General features: G+C 45.2%; 1 protein-coding gene and 1 pseudogene across 2 annotated transcripts in view; one reads left to right on the forward strand and one right to left on the reverse strand.

Moving 5' to 3' along the window:
- LOC311113332 (potassium voltage-gated channel subfamily KQT member 5-like) overlaps window positions 1-2,138 on the reverse strand; it is a 38,143-nt pseudogene extending 36,005 nt beyond the window's left edge. Inside the window, exons 1-2 of the transcript in view lie at window positions 2,068-2,138; window positions 741-831 (exon numbers count right to left, since the gene is read on the reverse strand). The product of the transcript in view is annotated as a potassium voltage-gated channel subfamily KQT member 5-like (transcript). The remainder of the gene's footprint in view (window positions 1-740; window positions 832-2,067) is intronic.
- LOC311113253 (potassium voltage-gated channel subfamily KQT member 5-like) overlaps window positions 1-16,208 on the forward strand; it is a 182,042-nt gene that overhangs the window by 112,088 nt on the left and 53,746 nt on the right. The gene's annotated exons all lie outside the window — the stretch shown is intronic.

Raw genomic sequence — 16,208 nt, forward strand, 5'->3', positions numbered from 1 at the left:
GATAGTGACCTGCTTGCAGCATTTCAATAACAGTACACTCTTAGGAAAAAATTAGTGCTATCTAGAACTTTAAAGGGTTCTTTGGCTGCCCCCATAGGATAACCCTTTGAAGAACCCTTTTTGGTTGCAGGTAGAACCCTTTTGGGTTCCATGTAGAACCCTTTCTACAGACGGTTCTACATGGAACCCAAAAGGGTTCTACCTGGAACCAAAAAGGGTTATTCTCTGGGGACATCTGAAGAACCCTTTTGGAACCCGTTTTTCTAAGAGTGTAGAAGAAGAAATCAATGTGGGCCCCGGATCAAATTACTAAACTCAATATGGACTGGAGTTTTTTAACAGACATCGAGTGAACCTTGGCCTGTATCGATTTTTCCTATAAGGACCACATAAGTAGCAAGAGAGAGCTCTGCATCAGTAGGGTTCTTAACTTAGTTAAGTCCATTTGAATCTGCTTTATTCACTATCAAATTGCTAGATGATGGGAATACAGAGAAGTGATTCCAATTGATCAGATTGACTTACTCATACCAGAATGTATTCATATCCTCTTACCTAATTACTAATATAAATCTAGTTGTGCAAAGAGGAGTTTGATTGAAAGCTCAATACATTTTACTGCTTTGTATTTGCCTGGTGTCCACAGTGTCACCTATCGCTGCCCTCATTGCAGACAGGCATGCTGATGCACAGCTTCTGTGTCTGTCAGAACATATGCCACGTTTCAACCAGTTTCTCACCAGGATCAACAGACAGTCGGAAGAGAAGTCCTGGTGAGCTGGAATGGTGGAGAACACAGACAGGACCAAGCAACCAAAGACCAGGACGAACCTACAGGACAAAACAGAGAGAAATCATAAATACATTTATCCAGAGCCATATGAAACAGAAGAAGACCCTGGCAGTTCGGTCAGGATATGCCTTATCATATTATTAATGCTAACGTGATTAGCTTGAAACATGCACCGTCGCTGGACTGGACAAGAAGCAATTTCCGACCCATTCCCATACTCCTTTCCCTACCGCTTTCTGCAAAGAACCATAGTCTTTGATAATCTTCCACCTTCATAATGATATCATATTTTATTTTTCCATCAGATAAATCTGAAATATGAGGTGTGCCAATTGCTTTCCAAGTAGCATCAATGGCTGAATTACGAGCATCGGGTTTAGAGTTATAGATGTCGTTTGTGTTAAACGGTGAGAGGACATCTGTGTTTGATCAGGCTTAAGCTCCGTCTTAAGCTTGGATGTGCCTATTGAGTTTATGAAGGAAAGGCTAAGATAGGGCTTTGGATGCCAAATAACTTCTTCTCCTTGTCTTTCTAGGATTATCATTGAAACTATAGCATCTTGATTTTCCGACACCACCTGAGTTTGGGCAAAGCAGGACTATTGAAACTAGTAGAGGTGTTGCGTTTCAGTATCTGAAAAAACTGGTTGAATCAACGTTGTTTCCACGTCATTTCAACCCAAAAATTCAATGTGATGATGTTGAATCAACATGGAAAACTGATTGGATTTGCAAAAAGTCATCAACGTAATGGAATTAAACATAGAAACCATCCAAATAAGGTCAGCCGATATGTCACACGCAACAAGATATTACTACAACTTCCTCTAATGTCCGCCAACCACCCTTCTCTTCCTTCTACACAGTCAATATTTGAGAGTGACATTCAGAAATGTAAACAATCATAAAGAACCCCAATAAGGTCTTCAGAGATGTCACTATGGCGCACACAATGTCACTACAACTTCCTCTACCATAACCTGTACAGCAACCACCCTTCCCTTCCCTTCTCCGCAGCTGTAGCCTATGGATTATGGATGATGAGAGGCTAGAGACTATTAAGCTATCCCCTGGTGCCTGTAGGCTAGGCCCTAAATCATCGCTAAGATGAAAGAAGAAGAAGGACCTTTAAAAGTTGAAACGCGGGGCCAAGAGGGTCAGAGGTGTGACTTCCAGACTCTGAGCTTCTGAGCAGCATCTGTGTGAAAAGGGTGGGCGTGCTGTGTGGGTCGCGATCCCCAGCCGACCTCTAGCTGACCCCTATAGGACTGTACTGATGTGACCCCGGCCCCGATCTGATCTTTGACTCCCAGAGGGAGCCCGAACAGAGGTTGCAGTTTTCCATAGCCCAAGGAGGGATGGATGGTTACGTGATTATTTCGATTTGGCCGTCGACATCTGTCGTCCAATACGCTCTCCTCCTTCTGTGAGGAGTCAGGAAGCAGAAGGCTTTGTATGTAACCCAAGAGGTTATATAAAAAGTATTCCTTTTAAAGTCCTTTTAAATTTTGAGTATTTAACATTTTAGCCTTTTTACATTAAAAAATACATCCTAACGAATCAGTTTGAAGTTCGGGAAGTTGGAGTATTTAAAAGTTTTGAGTACTTTGAGAAGTTAATAAATTGTGGATATGTCTGGACTGGTGAATGCGTGACAAGTATCATGTAGCTGTCAACTGAAAGGACAGCTGGCCTCATATGTCTTCCTCCACTCTCTCTCTTGTCAAGATCTCTAAAGGAGGATTTCTGAGTGGCTCCTAAACAAGCTTTTCAGAGTGCCTCCTTATCTAACTATAATAAATACTATGTCTCTCTTTTCAAAATGAATATAACCATTTATGAAATATTGAATGAAAAACAATGAATTAGTTATGAAAACCATGCAGCGGGGAAGGTTGTTTATCATTGAATGCAGGCCTTAGTTCCCCCGCGTCACATACTGTTGTAGCAAGTGGCTGTCCCAAATAATACCTTATTCCCTAAATAGTATGGGCCCTGGTCAAAAGTAGTGCACTAGATAGGGAATAGGGTGCCGTTTGGGACCCAAAGCCAGTATCTGGAGTGTATCACAGCCCTCACAGCTTCAACAGAACACAGAACTGCCCATAACCTTTTAAAGAGAGCCCCAGAGTAAATAAGGATAAGGACACACACACTCTCTCACACACACACACACACACACACACACACACACACACACACACACACACACACACACACACACACACACACACACACACACACACACACACACACACACAGAAGCCCATCATCACCGGGCAGTAGCAGGCAGTAAATGCTTGTCTATTTTGTGTAATTGAATTGATTTGTTTTGAAACAGAGTGCCAAGGAAGTGACTAATGTCCAAACACAGGGGCCTGTCATAGTGGCTACACTACACCCAATCATCCTCATTCCAAATTAGATTTGCAGCAAAAAGCAGATGTCTACATTTGTTTGTCTCCCAATCAGTCGTGTTGTCGGGCTCTCAGTGGATATCTGTGGTAACACGAAGGTCTGGTAGTGTTGTTCGTACGGATCACGACAAGGGGCAAAGTTGGAGTAGTAACCTTGGATGGCACCGAATGTCTTTTCTCTTAGAAAAACGTAGGATGAGTAGCATTCATATGTACACTGCAAATACTGCACGTTTTGTATTGTATATGATGGTAAGAATTGGTTAGGCAGAGGTTGTGTCGTACAGTAAACATGGATGGCACCTTTCTTAGCACAGGATAGAGTGAGTAGAAAGTAGATGCTGTACACAGTAGGGGCAAGAGGTCAGAACCTTGGATGGCACTGTTTCCTTTCTATAATTCTTCTTCTAGCATAGGATAGGGTGAATAGCAATTGAATGTATACAGTACTGCACATACTCAAAGAGCCAATGTAGAGGAAGTGTGAAATATCACTGTATTCTATGTAATTGTAAGGATTGGGCACTGGGCAGGCAGAGTCAACCTTGGATAGCACTTTCTCTTTCTTTCAAATATTTTTTTTCTCCATATCTCAACTCTTAGCAAAGGGTAGAAAAGGGTAAGATGAGTATATGGATTTATACAATATATGTAAGAATTGTGCAGGCAGGAGTTGACACACAAGCTTGGATGGCACTTTGTCCTTTCTTTCAAGTCTTTATCTCGATCTCTCCTCTTAGTACAGGGCAGAGTGAGAATATATATGATATTGTGTTGAGGACGTATTGTCTTGAGCGTCACACGCTCTATTTAGAGTCAATGAGGAAGAATTCAGAGAAATATGTCTCACAATTTCCCACAGGCTACAGTTCATTAGAGACAGACTGAAAGCTAATTACATTAAGCCTATTTATTGCCTAATGTGTGTATGTGTGTTTCAGTGTGTGTGCGTGTGTGTTTCAGTGTGTGTGTGTGTTTCAGTGTGTGAGTGTGTGTGTGTGTGTGTGTGTGTTTCAGTGTGTGTGTGTGTGTGTGTGTGTGTGTTTCAGTGTGTGTGTGTGTGTGTGTGTGTGTGTGTGTGTGTGTGTGTGTGTGTGTGTGTGTTCATGACATGGATTCATAAGCTATCAGTACAGCCAGCTCCCCAGCATAAATGAGCGGCAGGTAGCCTAGTGGTTAACAGCATTGGGCCAGTAACCGAAAGGTTGCTGGTTCGAATTCCTTGAGCCGATTAGGTGAAAAATCTGTCAATGTGTCCTTGAGCAAGGCCCCTAACTGCTCCTGTAAGTCGCTCTAGATAAGAATGTCTGCAAAATGACAAAAACTTAAATAGAACTCCTACTATGCTGTCCATGGTCCTGAAATGTCTGATCACCAAAATCCTTCTTGATAATATGGTCTATATGTTTTCTTTTCAATGTGTGGCCATCCATTCAAGGATAACATAATGTTTACTCAATAATGTCTCTGGCAGTTGCCTACAACTTAAAATCTCATTCTGACTGACTACATTCTCAACTGTCATTGGATGTCTGTCTAAGGTGGATTGTCATTGGACAGTGTCATCTAGGGTCAAAGTTCAAACGTCATTCAGGTTAGGGTTCATATCTATTTGGTCACAAGACAGTCGTCTCAGATAGCCTTGCCAGTGTAACAGAGGTATTATAAACACATCGGCTAACTTCTTACGTTCTCTTTCATTTAAACTTGAGGCAGCCAAAAGAGGAAGCTCAAGTCATATTACTGTCAGGTCAGTAGTATCCTTAACACCTTTATGAGCAGACTAGGAGTCGAAAGTGTAACTCAAAACCTAATAAAACCTATGTCTGTCTGGACTGTCTGGACATTTCTCCTGTGTGTGTGTGTGTGTGTGTGTGTGTGTGTATGATCTCTCATAAAAGTGTAAGAGAGACAGAGGCAGTGTGTGTGTGTATGTGCATCCGTGCACATCTGTGTGTCTGTGTGTCATCTTGCCAAGTCTTTATGAACTAATGCCACTGTTTATGTGCCTGGGAGCGTATCTAAACAGAAAGCTTATTATCTTAGCAACTACTTCATAACACTGAACACAGACCAGGTGTTACTGTTTTCTTTCCAGTAGGAAGTTACTCTACTCTATTAGGAGAAATTAGCAATGGTGGAAATATGGTAATGTCATCTTCATTGTAGTCGCAAAATATTAATATACACAAATATTAAATAAATATATATTAAATATATAAATTAAATTAAATATATTATATTATACATTTTATGATCATTGACCTGATCATCATCGCCATCATTGAGGGAATCAAGTCTCTGGTTGCTCTATGGGGGTTTAGGCCTGGGTTGCGGTTAAGCAATTTGTGTCGAAAAGCACTTAATAGAATTTGATTGCTTAATCATCATGACTATAATGTCAATCACCATTGGCTTCATTCTGAAAGTCATCATCATCATCATTGCCACTTAATTAATTTGCACTATAATACTGTGCATATTCAAAGGTGAGCACTAAGAATACATCCATTATCTAGTGACTCTTCAGTCTCCTTGGATGACTTACTTAGTCTGGGTATTTCTTTTTATGGTCCTTGTAACCTAAAGGTCATGACCTCATGACCTCTGATCCACCCGTTGAGGTCCTGTGCCTCACATGCCTTTACACAGTCAGACGCCCATTAATGTACTGTATGTCTCCTAGCATTCCTCAAATAGCACCCCCTACTGTGTTGGTCTATTCCAGAGAAGACAGGGATTCTAAATGTACTCAGCACACTCCAATTGACATACATGGGGGTGGGGCGTCATCGGTTTAAGATGTGTCATCCTATAGCATTCTATGGAGATCACACAGCCTTATTCAACATGGGGGAGATGCTTGAGGCTGTTGCCTTGACAATTTAGTTAAATTGCTTGTTGTCAAAATGGTAAAGTTAGCTCAGTTGAACAACAAGTAAGAAAGTGGTACCGAGTCTGTCAGAAACACATGGATGCACACATGTACACACACTCATACACATCTACACACATGTACACACACACACACACACTTTATGTTATTCTATCCTCATGGGGACCTATAATTAAATTCCATTCAAAATCCTATTTTCCCTAATCCCTAACCCTAAACCTAACCCTAACCCTTCCCTTACCCTAACCATAACCCTAAACCTAACCCTAAACCTAACCACTAACCACTAACCACTAACACCTTACCCTAACCCTAATTGTAACCCTAACCCTAAATCTAACCCCTAAGCTTAAAATAGCCTTTGTCCCCATAAGGGAGAAATTTCCTTGTTTTACTATCCTTGTGGGGACTCCACACACTCACACACAGATAAGTGACAGTGACACTGCCAAGCCTGTCTACTGTCTTCTACGCATACGAGCGTATGAGAGACATTTCATAAACCACTGACAATTAGGGTGTGTGTGTGCTGTTGAATAGTGACAGTGAAAGACTAAGTTTGTGTGTGTTTGTCTACGGGAAGCTCTCAGTTGGTAAAGGGTAAGGACTCTGACAGTAAGCCTGGCTGAGAAGTGACTGTTTGTGTCAGTGAGGAGGATTGTAAACAGTAGACAGACGACACTACTACCACCACTACTGGAGTAAAGAGTAAAGACGACAGAGCAATTTCCATGATGCAGTCTGCTCTTTAAAGGTCCGGGCCAGAAGACACTCTGGTTCATCTCAAGAGTGTGTGTGTCGGGTGGGGTGGGGGGGAGGTGAGCGTGTTCATCTCCTCACTCCCATTACATTGATACAAGACGTCCTTCTCTTCAGAAACCCCTTAAGAGAGAGGCTGAGTGGGTTAGAAGAGGCTGGACTTAGCGAACACAATTAGCTAGTTAGCGTAGACTAGCCTAGCGTAGCGTAGCACTGGTTACTGTGGTAGCACCACTGGGCTACCATTAATGCTAATTAGCCCTCCTAACGTTAGCGGGTAGCGCTAAGTGACTGTGTTTTGCAGATGTAGAGCTCATGCTGAGCTAGCGTTTCACAGCATGAACATAATAACGCTAAACATAACACATTCACAGAGAGAAAGCGAGAGAGAGAGAGAGAGACAGGGAGAGAGAGAGAGAGATACAGAGAGAGAGAGCAAGAGAGTGTGTGTGTGCATGCATGCATTTATGTGTATGCATATGAGTGTCTGTGTGTGTGTGTATGTGTGTGTGTGTGTGTGTGTATGTGTGTGTGTGTGTGTGTGTGTGCATGCATATCACATAAGTGTGTATACCATAATCGTCCTGACTAAACCCAACGCTCTCTCCCGTCCCCTGCTGACATCTTTAAAAGGCCTGGAACAGATGAGCGTGCCGACGGATGACAGCGATCCCCCTGCCGGCTGCCAAGCTTTTCCCTTTCATCTCCTTCTCTTCTTTTCCCCTTGTGAAGGCAGACGAATGTTCTCATAGCTACTGTGCAGAACCAGCGTTTTTAAACTGCCGACTCCTGTGTGAGACCATGCTGTGAGTGTTCAGCATCATCCCTTAATATACTGAGACAAATCATAGGCAAATCTATGGCGTGAGGATTTTCATGAGCCGCGTTTTTTGAAACATTGTTACTGTTCATGCTGTATGGAGATGCTGGGATGCACAAATCATAGACCCAATAGTGTGAGGATTTTCGTGAGGCGCGTTTTTTGATGTTGATGCAACGCTGATCTGCACTGTTAGAAGCTGTAATTACACGCACATCTTCAGGGGAAGCATGTTCTCACACAACACCTTCCAGCAATATGCAGGATGAAGACGCTACAACAAATCAAAGGTCTCAATGGCGTAAAGATTTTCAGGAGTGCGCTTTTGTACACAACACCACAATGCACTGTTACAAGCTGTACACATGGGTGTGCAAAGCTGTCATCAAGGCAAAGGGTGGCTATTTGAAGAATCTCAAATATAAAATATATTTTGATTTGTTAAACACTTTTTGGGTTACTACATGATTCCATATGTGTTATTTCATAGTTTTGATGTCTACAATGTAAAAAATAGTAAAAAATAAAGAAAAACCCTTGAATGAGTAGGTGTGTCCAAACTTTTGACTGGTAGTGTAATAATGTAATTTGCCAAAATGCAATTTGCAGGAAAACACCATTCTAAACAGCACACCTAATGCAAGCGGTTACATATGCGACAGAGATGAAAATCTATGTTAGAAACTTAGAAAGAGGGGGATTCTAATAGCAACTAGGATAGATTGCTAATATGACTAGGATTGGGCCTTTGGCTTCTGGACAACGAAAGAAAGTTGATATGAAAACCAATAGAACAGGAGAGAAATGCTGGTTAATGGCATGAGGAAGTCTTCATAAAATCATTGCCTCCATGTTTCTATGGATGTATTTTGGCTAGGCTACTTTGAATCAAGGTAAGACATGCCTCATTATTTGAAGTAAAGTAAAACGTTCAGGTTTCAAACAATGATACTGCCTCAAACTCACATTGCAAAGTGGTTGGTGACGCGTTGATAGCCTGCTTACCGTTGAATATAGCCTATGCACTCGAATGGCAAATGGGCGGCGCGTTTTAACATCTAGTTGATATTGAGAAATAAAAATAGTAGCTCTTTTTAATCGTGGTCATCAAAACAGTTTTTAACACACGATTGCATTTAGAATAATTATTTGTTGCGCAATGACTGGATTAACAAAAGCACATTTCACTCCAGTGCCAGCTTTTTGAGGAGCTTTTCTGGTGCTGTCTGACAGGTAGTAGGCTATTCCACTCCTCAAACTAGGCTCTGTATGCTGTGCACGTGTGATAAATTAGATAAATGACGACTAACGAAAATACACACACGGCAAATAAATTCCACTAAATGATGATAATTAACCTATAGACGAAAAGCATGACCGGTCAAATGTATTTTCAGCAGCTAACTGATTAACGGTTGACCGTTAACATCCCTAGACCTTAATGATCCTTGTCAATTTCTGCTCTCCATAGGCAGTGTACAAACTGAGAAGGCTAGTAGAACTGCGTTCTGGATTTCTGTACATTTTGTAAAAAACATTATCATGCTCGTGTCTCGTGTCTGTCTGTCTGCCTCCTCTCTCTCTCTGTCTCTCTCTCTCTGACTCTCTCTCTCTCTCTGACTCTCTCTCTCTCTCTCTCTCTCTCTCTCTCTCTCTCTCTCTCTCTCTCTCTCTCTCTCTCTCTCTCTCTCTCTCTCTCTCTGACTCTGTGTCACACCCTGGCTCTGGGACTCTATATGTTGAGCCAGGGTGTGTTCTTTCTGTTGTGTTTATTTCTATGTTGGCCAGAGTGACTCCCAATCAGAGGCAACGAGTGTCAGCTGTCTCTGATTGGGAGCCATATTTAAACTGTCTGTTTTCCCTTTGTGTTTGTGGGTTCTTGTTCCGTGTTGGTCATTGTTACCGTGGACTTCACGAGTCGTTTCTTGTTTTGTTTATTGTTGTCTATTATCGCTAAAGATAATAAAGTTTAAACATGTTCGTTCATCACGCTGCACCTTGGTCTATTCCCTACGACGATCGTGGCAGAAGAACCCACCTTACAAGGACCAAGCAGCGTGTCCAGGGGCAGATCTTGGACTGGACATGGGAGGAAGCGCCGGGAAAGGAGATGGAGAGGTTGGCGATGGCCCAGGTGGGCAAATCGTGGTCCTGGGAGGACATGCTCGGGGGCAAGGGACCTTGGGCTAGGATTAAGGCCCTGGCGAGAGAGGAGCAGCGGCGTCAGCAGTGTCATCGTCGGACGGACGAGAGGCAACACCACATTTTTTTTAGGGGGGGGCACACGGCATGGGCGGCTGGGCAGCAGGAGGCTGCCACAGGGCGATTTGGAGAGGAGGCCACCGGGTTAGGGGGGCCAGAAGGCAGGTTGGCGGAGCCTGGATGGAGAGCGGAACCAACTTCCCGTACTCAGGCATGGCAGCATGGGACGGGGCAGGTTCCGCGGTATGCGGAGCGGCGTACTGTGCCACGAGTGGTCCGGCATAGTCCTGTACGTCTTGTGCGAGCACCCCGCACGTGTCGTGCGAAGGGGGGTATGCAGCCAGGACGGAGTGTGCCGGCTCAACGCTCGTGGTCTCCAATGCCTCTCCGCGGTCCCGGATATCCTGCTCCAGTGTCACGTGCTGTTATGCCAGTACGGGTACACAGCCCTGTACGTCCTGTGCGGATGCCTCACACAGAGTGTGTGAGGGTAGGCATTCAGCCAGGACGGGTTGTGGCCGCTCTTCACTCCAGGTCTCCTATCCGTCTCCACAGCCCGGTTCGGCCTGTCCCTGCTCCACGCACCAAGCCTACGGTGTGCGTCGCCAGCCTGGTCCGGCCTGTCCCTGCTCCACGCACCAAGCCTACGGTGTGCGTCGCGAGCCCAGTCCGGCCTGTCCCTGCTCCTCGCACCAAGCCTACGGTGTGCGTCGCCAGCCCGGTCCGGCCTGTCCCTGCTCCACGCACCAAGCCTACGGTGTGCGTCGCCAGCCCGGTCCGGCCTGTCCCTGCTCCACGCACCAAGCCTACGGTGTGCGTCGCCAGCCCGGTCCGGCCTGTCCCTGCTCCACGCACCAAGCCTACGGTGTGCGTCGCCAGCCCAGTCCGGCCTGTCCCTGCTCCTCGCACCAAGCCTACGGTGTGCGTCGCCAGCCCGGTCCGGCCTGTCCCTGCTCCACGCACCAAGCCTACGGTGTGCGTCGCCAGCCCAGTCCGGCCTGTCCCTGCTCCGCGCACCAAGCCTACGGTGTGCGTCGCCAGCCCGGTCCGGCCTGTCCCTGCTCCTCGCACCAAGCCAGGGGTGCGCGTCGCCAGCCCGGCCCGGCCTGTTCCTGCTACTCGCACTAAGCCAGGGGTGCGAGTCGTCAGCCTGGTAAGGCCCGTTCCTCCTCCACGCACCAAGCCAGGGGTGCGCGTCGTCAGCCTGGTAAGGCCCGTTCCTCCTCCACGCACCAAGCCAGGGGTGTGCGTCGCCAGCCCGGTCCGGCCTGTCCCTGCTCCTCGCACCAAGCCAGGGGTGCGCGTCGCCAGCCCGGCCCGGCCTGTTCCTGCTACTCGCACTAAGCCAGGGGTGCGAGTCGTCAGCCTGGTAAGGCCCGTTCCTCCTCCACGCACCAAGCCAGGGGTGCGCGTCGTCAGACTGGTAAGGCCCGTTCCTCCTCCACGCACCAAGCCAGGGGTGCGCGTCGTCAGTCCAGCACAACCCGTGCCTGGGTCACCGGTGCCTTGTAAGGTACCGGTCAACTGCTCCACTACGGAGCTGAAGCTAACCGCTCCTGCTGCGTCCAGTTCAGCTCCAGCCAGCGGGGCCAGACTGGACCAGGGGCGCTATGGGGGGTTTATTGGAGGGTGGTGGGCAAGGCCGGAGCCAGAACCGCCGCCGAGGAGGAATGCCCACCCAGCCCTCCCCTGTTTTGTTCAAATTGAGGCGCGGTCGCAGTCCGCGCCTTTAGGGGGGGGTACTGTCACACCCTGGCTCTGGGACTCTATATGTTGAGCCAGGGTGTGTTCTTTCTGTTGTGTTTATTTCTATGTTGGCCAGAGTGACTCCCAATCAGAGGCAACGAGTGTCAGCTGTCGTTGGTTGTCTCTGATTGGGAGCCATATTTAAACTGTCTGTTTTCCCTTTGTGTTTGTGGGTTCTTGTTCCGTGTTGGTCATTGTTACAGTGGACTTCACGAGTCGTTTCTTGTTTTGTTTATTGTTGTCTATTATCACTAAAGATAATAAAGTTTAAACATGTTCGTTCATCACGCTGCGCCTTGGTCTATTCCCTACGACGATCGTGACACTCTCTCTCTCTCGCTCTGTCTCTCTCTCGCTCTCCCGATCTTTTTCTTCAGCTTTTAGTGAGTCTTTCTGGTCTCGAGGAGTCACGTTTTCAAAGCACAGCACATTCCCCTGCCCTCAGAGGTCACCACACCCCAGTTCACTCTGAAGTTCATTAAAACCTATTGTATTTTCCTGTGCCACTGGATATAAAAAGTGTTTATGTTTTACTGCTTGAAAACGCCAATAAATAAAACACTTCATTTGTTCAGGCTGAACTTTAAAGACTAGCTCTGCTAGACAGCAGTCGCATGAGATAATAAAGCAACATGCATCGTGGCAAAGTGAATTTAACACCAGTTGAATTGATTGAGGACACTTATGCTAAAATGCTTTGTTTGGATTTTTCAATTGTTATTATCCATGTGTACTTTTTGCTTTATGAGGGCACCTTTTGCTGGCCACATAGAGTGCCGTCAGTGACACACGAACACAGCCATCAACCAAGCATGTACACACACCCTAATCAGCCATGATAGCTGTGAAGCTTACAGTATAGTAAACATACTCATACAGAGGGCCAACAGGTCTTCCGCCAGCGCCAACCAGTTCATACCTGTGGTGTGGCGTGTCTCTGGTAATTGAGTTTGAAACAAGGTGTTAATTGGTGCACTCTACCAGACGGACATTGCGTCCTTCCACTTAGGCCAGGTCCTGCTGCTTCTACCTATTGGTAAATCAGCTCTAGACCTACAGACCTGTGTATCACTCCTCAATTGTTTCTTCTCCAATACACCTGAATCTGAATGGCCAGTGAATACAATTCAATTGACTTTACATTATAGATAAGACCTAATATGGGTATTATTAACTGCTGCAGACTGTGTCAGTCACAATAGATGAAACATATGAGGGTGTTCTGGCCATCAAGTGTAACTGAGATCAGGACAACACTTGTGTCTATTTGAAGTGATTAGATAACGCCAACGTATCTGAGTGTAATATTTTGTCTATTTCGATGTAACTGTACCTCGTTTTTAAAAGCTGGCATCTCGCCTCTAGCTTGCTTTTGCGTTGTATAACTAAATTCTCCCCCTCTTGCCCCAATTCCCACTGGGACAAAAACGATAATTAACAAAATAGCAGATGGACTCAGTGCGTCACGCTCATCTAATGATATTTTTCACTAACATGCACGCGCGCACACGCACGCACACAGGCACACACACGCACACACACACACTTTGGAGATGGCCAAACAGCTGGGGTGAGACAAAAATAAAAATAAAAATACAAGCGGAGAGGAGAACCAACTGGATGTAGCTACAGGCATGCCTCCTTTCACAGTTCTTAATACAGCAGAGAGACTCTTAATGGCTGATTTCCCAGACCTAACACTAATAGACTCAAAAGTGCTTTCAGTTGAGATTATCTTATATTGAGCATGCTTTATTGTCCAGGAGTAGGCTTAATCTGGGTCCAGGAAACCCAACCTATGGAGATAACATTAGAGTTGTAGGCTAATATCTCAAGCTATTGTATCGTATTTCAACGCGATCCTCATTTCAAGACGTCCAGAGAGGCATTATCCAAAGCCAAACTGCATGTGTAATGGAAAGTTTAGGGACTTTAACGACCCCCTCTTTAAAAACACACAACAGAGAGATGCTGCAGAGACAAAGTGACAAAACACGTAAAAGTTAATCCCTCCATTTTGCCTAGCTCGCCCGCCCTCGCATTTGAATGGCGACATCTAAAGAGCACGAATCAAAAATGCCATCAACCAAAACCTAAACAAGAAGAATATGTCATGGAAAGTCAAGGGGGACTTTAATGTTTTAACGATGTTCTCTTTACAACTTTGGCAGTCTGATACTTAGGCCTCCCACAGTTTATGGACCTCAGCTGGGTTGTCATTGGACTGTTGTTCACTAGATTTAGGGACTTTGGCAAGTGAGTATTTTTCCTATTCTATTCCTCTCTCTTTCACTCTCTCTCCCTCTCTATTTCCACCCTTCTCTCTCAGGGCTCTATTCAATCAGTTCTGTTTTAGCATAGCGGATGTTTTCATGGTGTCGCAGATGGAACTGCGTTAGAGGGGTCAAATCCACAAGTGGCTCCCAGCATTCTACCTAAAGCGGACATTGCCATTGGCTGCACGGAGTCGCATTAACAGAAATCCCATCTCTTTCTCTCTCCCTCTCTCTTTCCCCCCTTCTCTCTCTCTGTCTCTCTCCCTTTATCTCTTTCTCTCTCCCTCTCTATCTCCACTCACTCCACAGCAGGTGCGTGAAGGGACTTAGCAAGGTCTCACTCGACAAGCTGACATGCCCCAACCATCACCACCACCACAACTTTTAAAGAGCGCCATTAAAACCGACAAAGTAACTGACGAAATTGGCTTGTTTAATGTTGACACTCACTTTTCCACAGAAAGACACTTGAACATCTGGGTACTAATTGAACCAGGCCCAACGTCATGCCAGGAGGACTGGAGACTCCAAAACTAGAGGAGCTCCATCTGGTGACTGAGCCACTCCAAATGTCACTTTATGGGTACATCCTATACTGGGCCCTGGTAAAAGTAGTGCACTATATAGGAAATAGGGTGCCATTTGGGACTCAGGTTTTATCTCCCTACATTGGAAAACTTGGGGGATCACTCATACTGTGATCTGGCTTAGCAACAGCAATACTTCAGTTGTAAATGATGTGAGGAAACAAGTGGTGTGCAACACAATAATGGACATTTCCATGCCTCTCTGATACACTACATTTGAATGTACAAAATGACTTGTTCACCTCAGAACACTCTCTGGCCAGATTCAAGGCTAGACACAAACTGGGACACACAATCTGGTGTCACATTAGCAATATAGACAGATGTGCTGATGTAAAAGGCCAATTATCCCCAGAAATGAGGTACTGTGGGTACTGTGTGAGCCTGTATGAGGCCAGCAATGTCAAAGATTGATCTATGCCATTTGGCGGTGTATTGTTTGATCTGGCCTGACTTGAAAAGCCTCCATACAGGCTCATACAGTACCTCTCTTTCTCTCTCACTCTCTCTCTCACCCCCTGCTATCTAATAACGGTCATTACCGCCCCAACAGAGCAAATTAAGTCTCCTCCGAGGGAGACAATGCTCTACGAATTTCAGTTCAGCATCCCAATTTCCAACAACCATTCTCCCCATCGATCACCACTGTTTATCCTCATCCCTGACCTCGTCTCTCAGTGACAGATCGATAAAGCAGCCCTCCAGCCAGCCAGCGCCGTAGCCAACCACCAAAATCTCCCTCTACGCAAATGTGTATTAATGATAGCGGGGGAGGTTGATAATGAGGTGGCCAGACACCTATTCACAGTCGTGTAATGCAATGTAATGACAGATCACAGCCCACTATTCTCAGTGTAAGAAAGGACTGGTATTGGAGAGAATTTAGGGAGGGAGGGGAGGGACAGACTGGCACTGACCCTGTTCAGCCCTGAGGAGATAGCTCTATGAGAAAAATATGTAGAAAATACATATTTTTTGGTTGAAAATACGTCTTTTTGGTTGAAACGTCTTTTCAACCCAAAATTTGTACGTATTTTCAACGTCTTTTCAACCAAAAAGACGTATTTTCAACCAAAAAAGATGTATTTTCTACATATTTTTCTCATAGAAAAACCTATTGTGCTCACTGGGAAGGAACCAATAGCCTATATCTCTCTACTACTGTGGCAGAAGGATCTTTCTTTTTCATATCAAATGCAATCGAAATAGCTTATATAACAGTCATTTTAAATCAAAGAGAATTAAGCCGGCTTTAAATTGACAGAGGAATCGAGTTACGGTTAGATCAGTCAGAAGTAAAAAGAAGACTGTAGAGACAAATTGACACTCAAACTTCAAACTTCAGAACTTACACATTTTTTCATTTTTTCACCAGTCTAAAAAAGACAATGCCGGCCAGTAAAATGCTGAAGGGGACATTTATTCCCTCTGATATCTATGCAGGCAATCCCCCTGTCACCCCAAAATAGCTAAGGACCACATTCATCAAGACTATGGAGTAGATTGGTCGCTGAGCGGACGGTTAGACGGTTAGATGGCGAGCATCTATCTCTAGCCCGCCGACTCACCCAGGCTAAATTTGGAAGATAATGAAGGAAAATGAAGGATGGAGGTTATGTCTGAGTATTATATTAAGAGGGTTGGAGCTGCTTAGCTATGCCATGGGTCGTATTAATCAAAGGAGAGGGGACAACGGATGTCGCGATGGAGGG

This window comes from Coregonus lavaretus (assembly GCF_964263955.1).
Source record: "Coregonus lavaretus genome assembly, chromosome: 40".
Taxonomy (NCBI): domain Eukaryota; kingdom Metazoa; phylum Chordata; class Actinopteri; order Salmoniformes; family Salmonidae; genus Coregonus; species Coregonus lavaretus.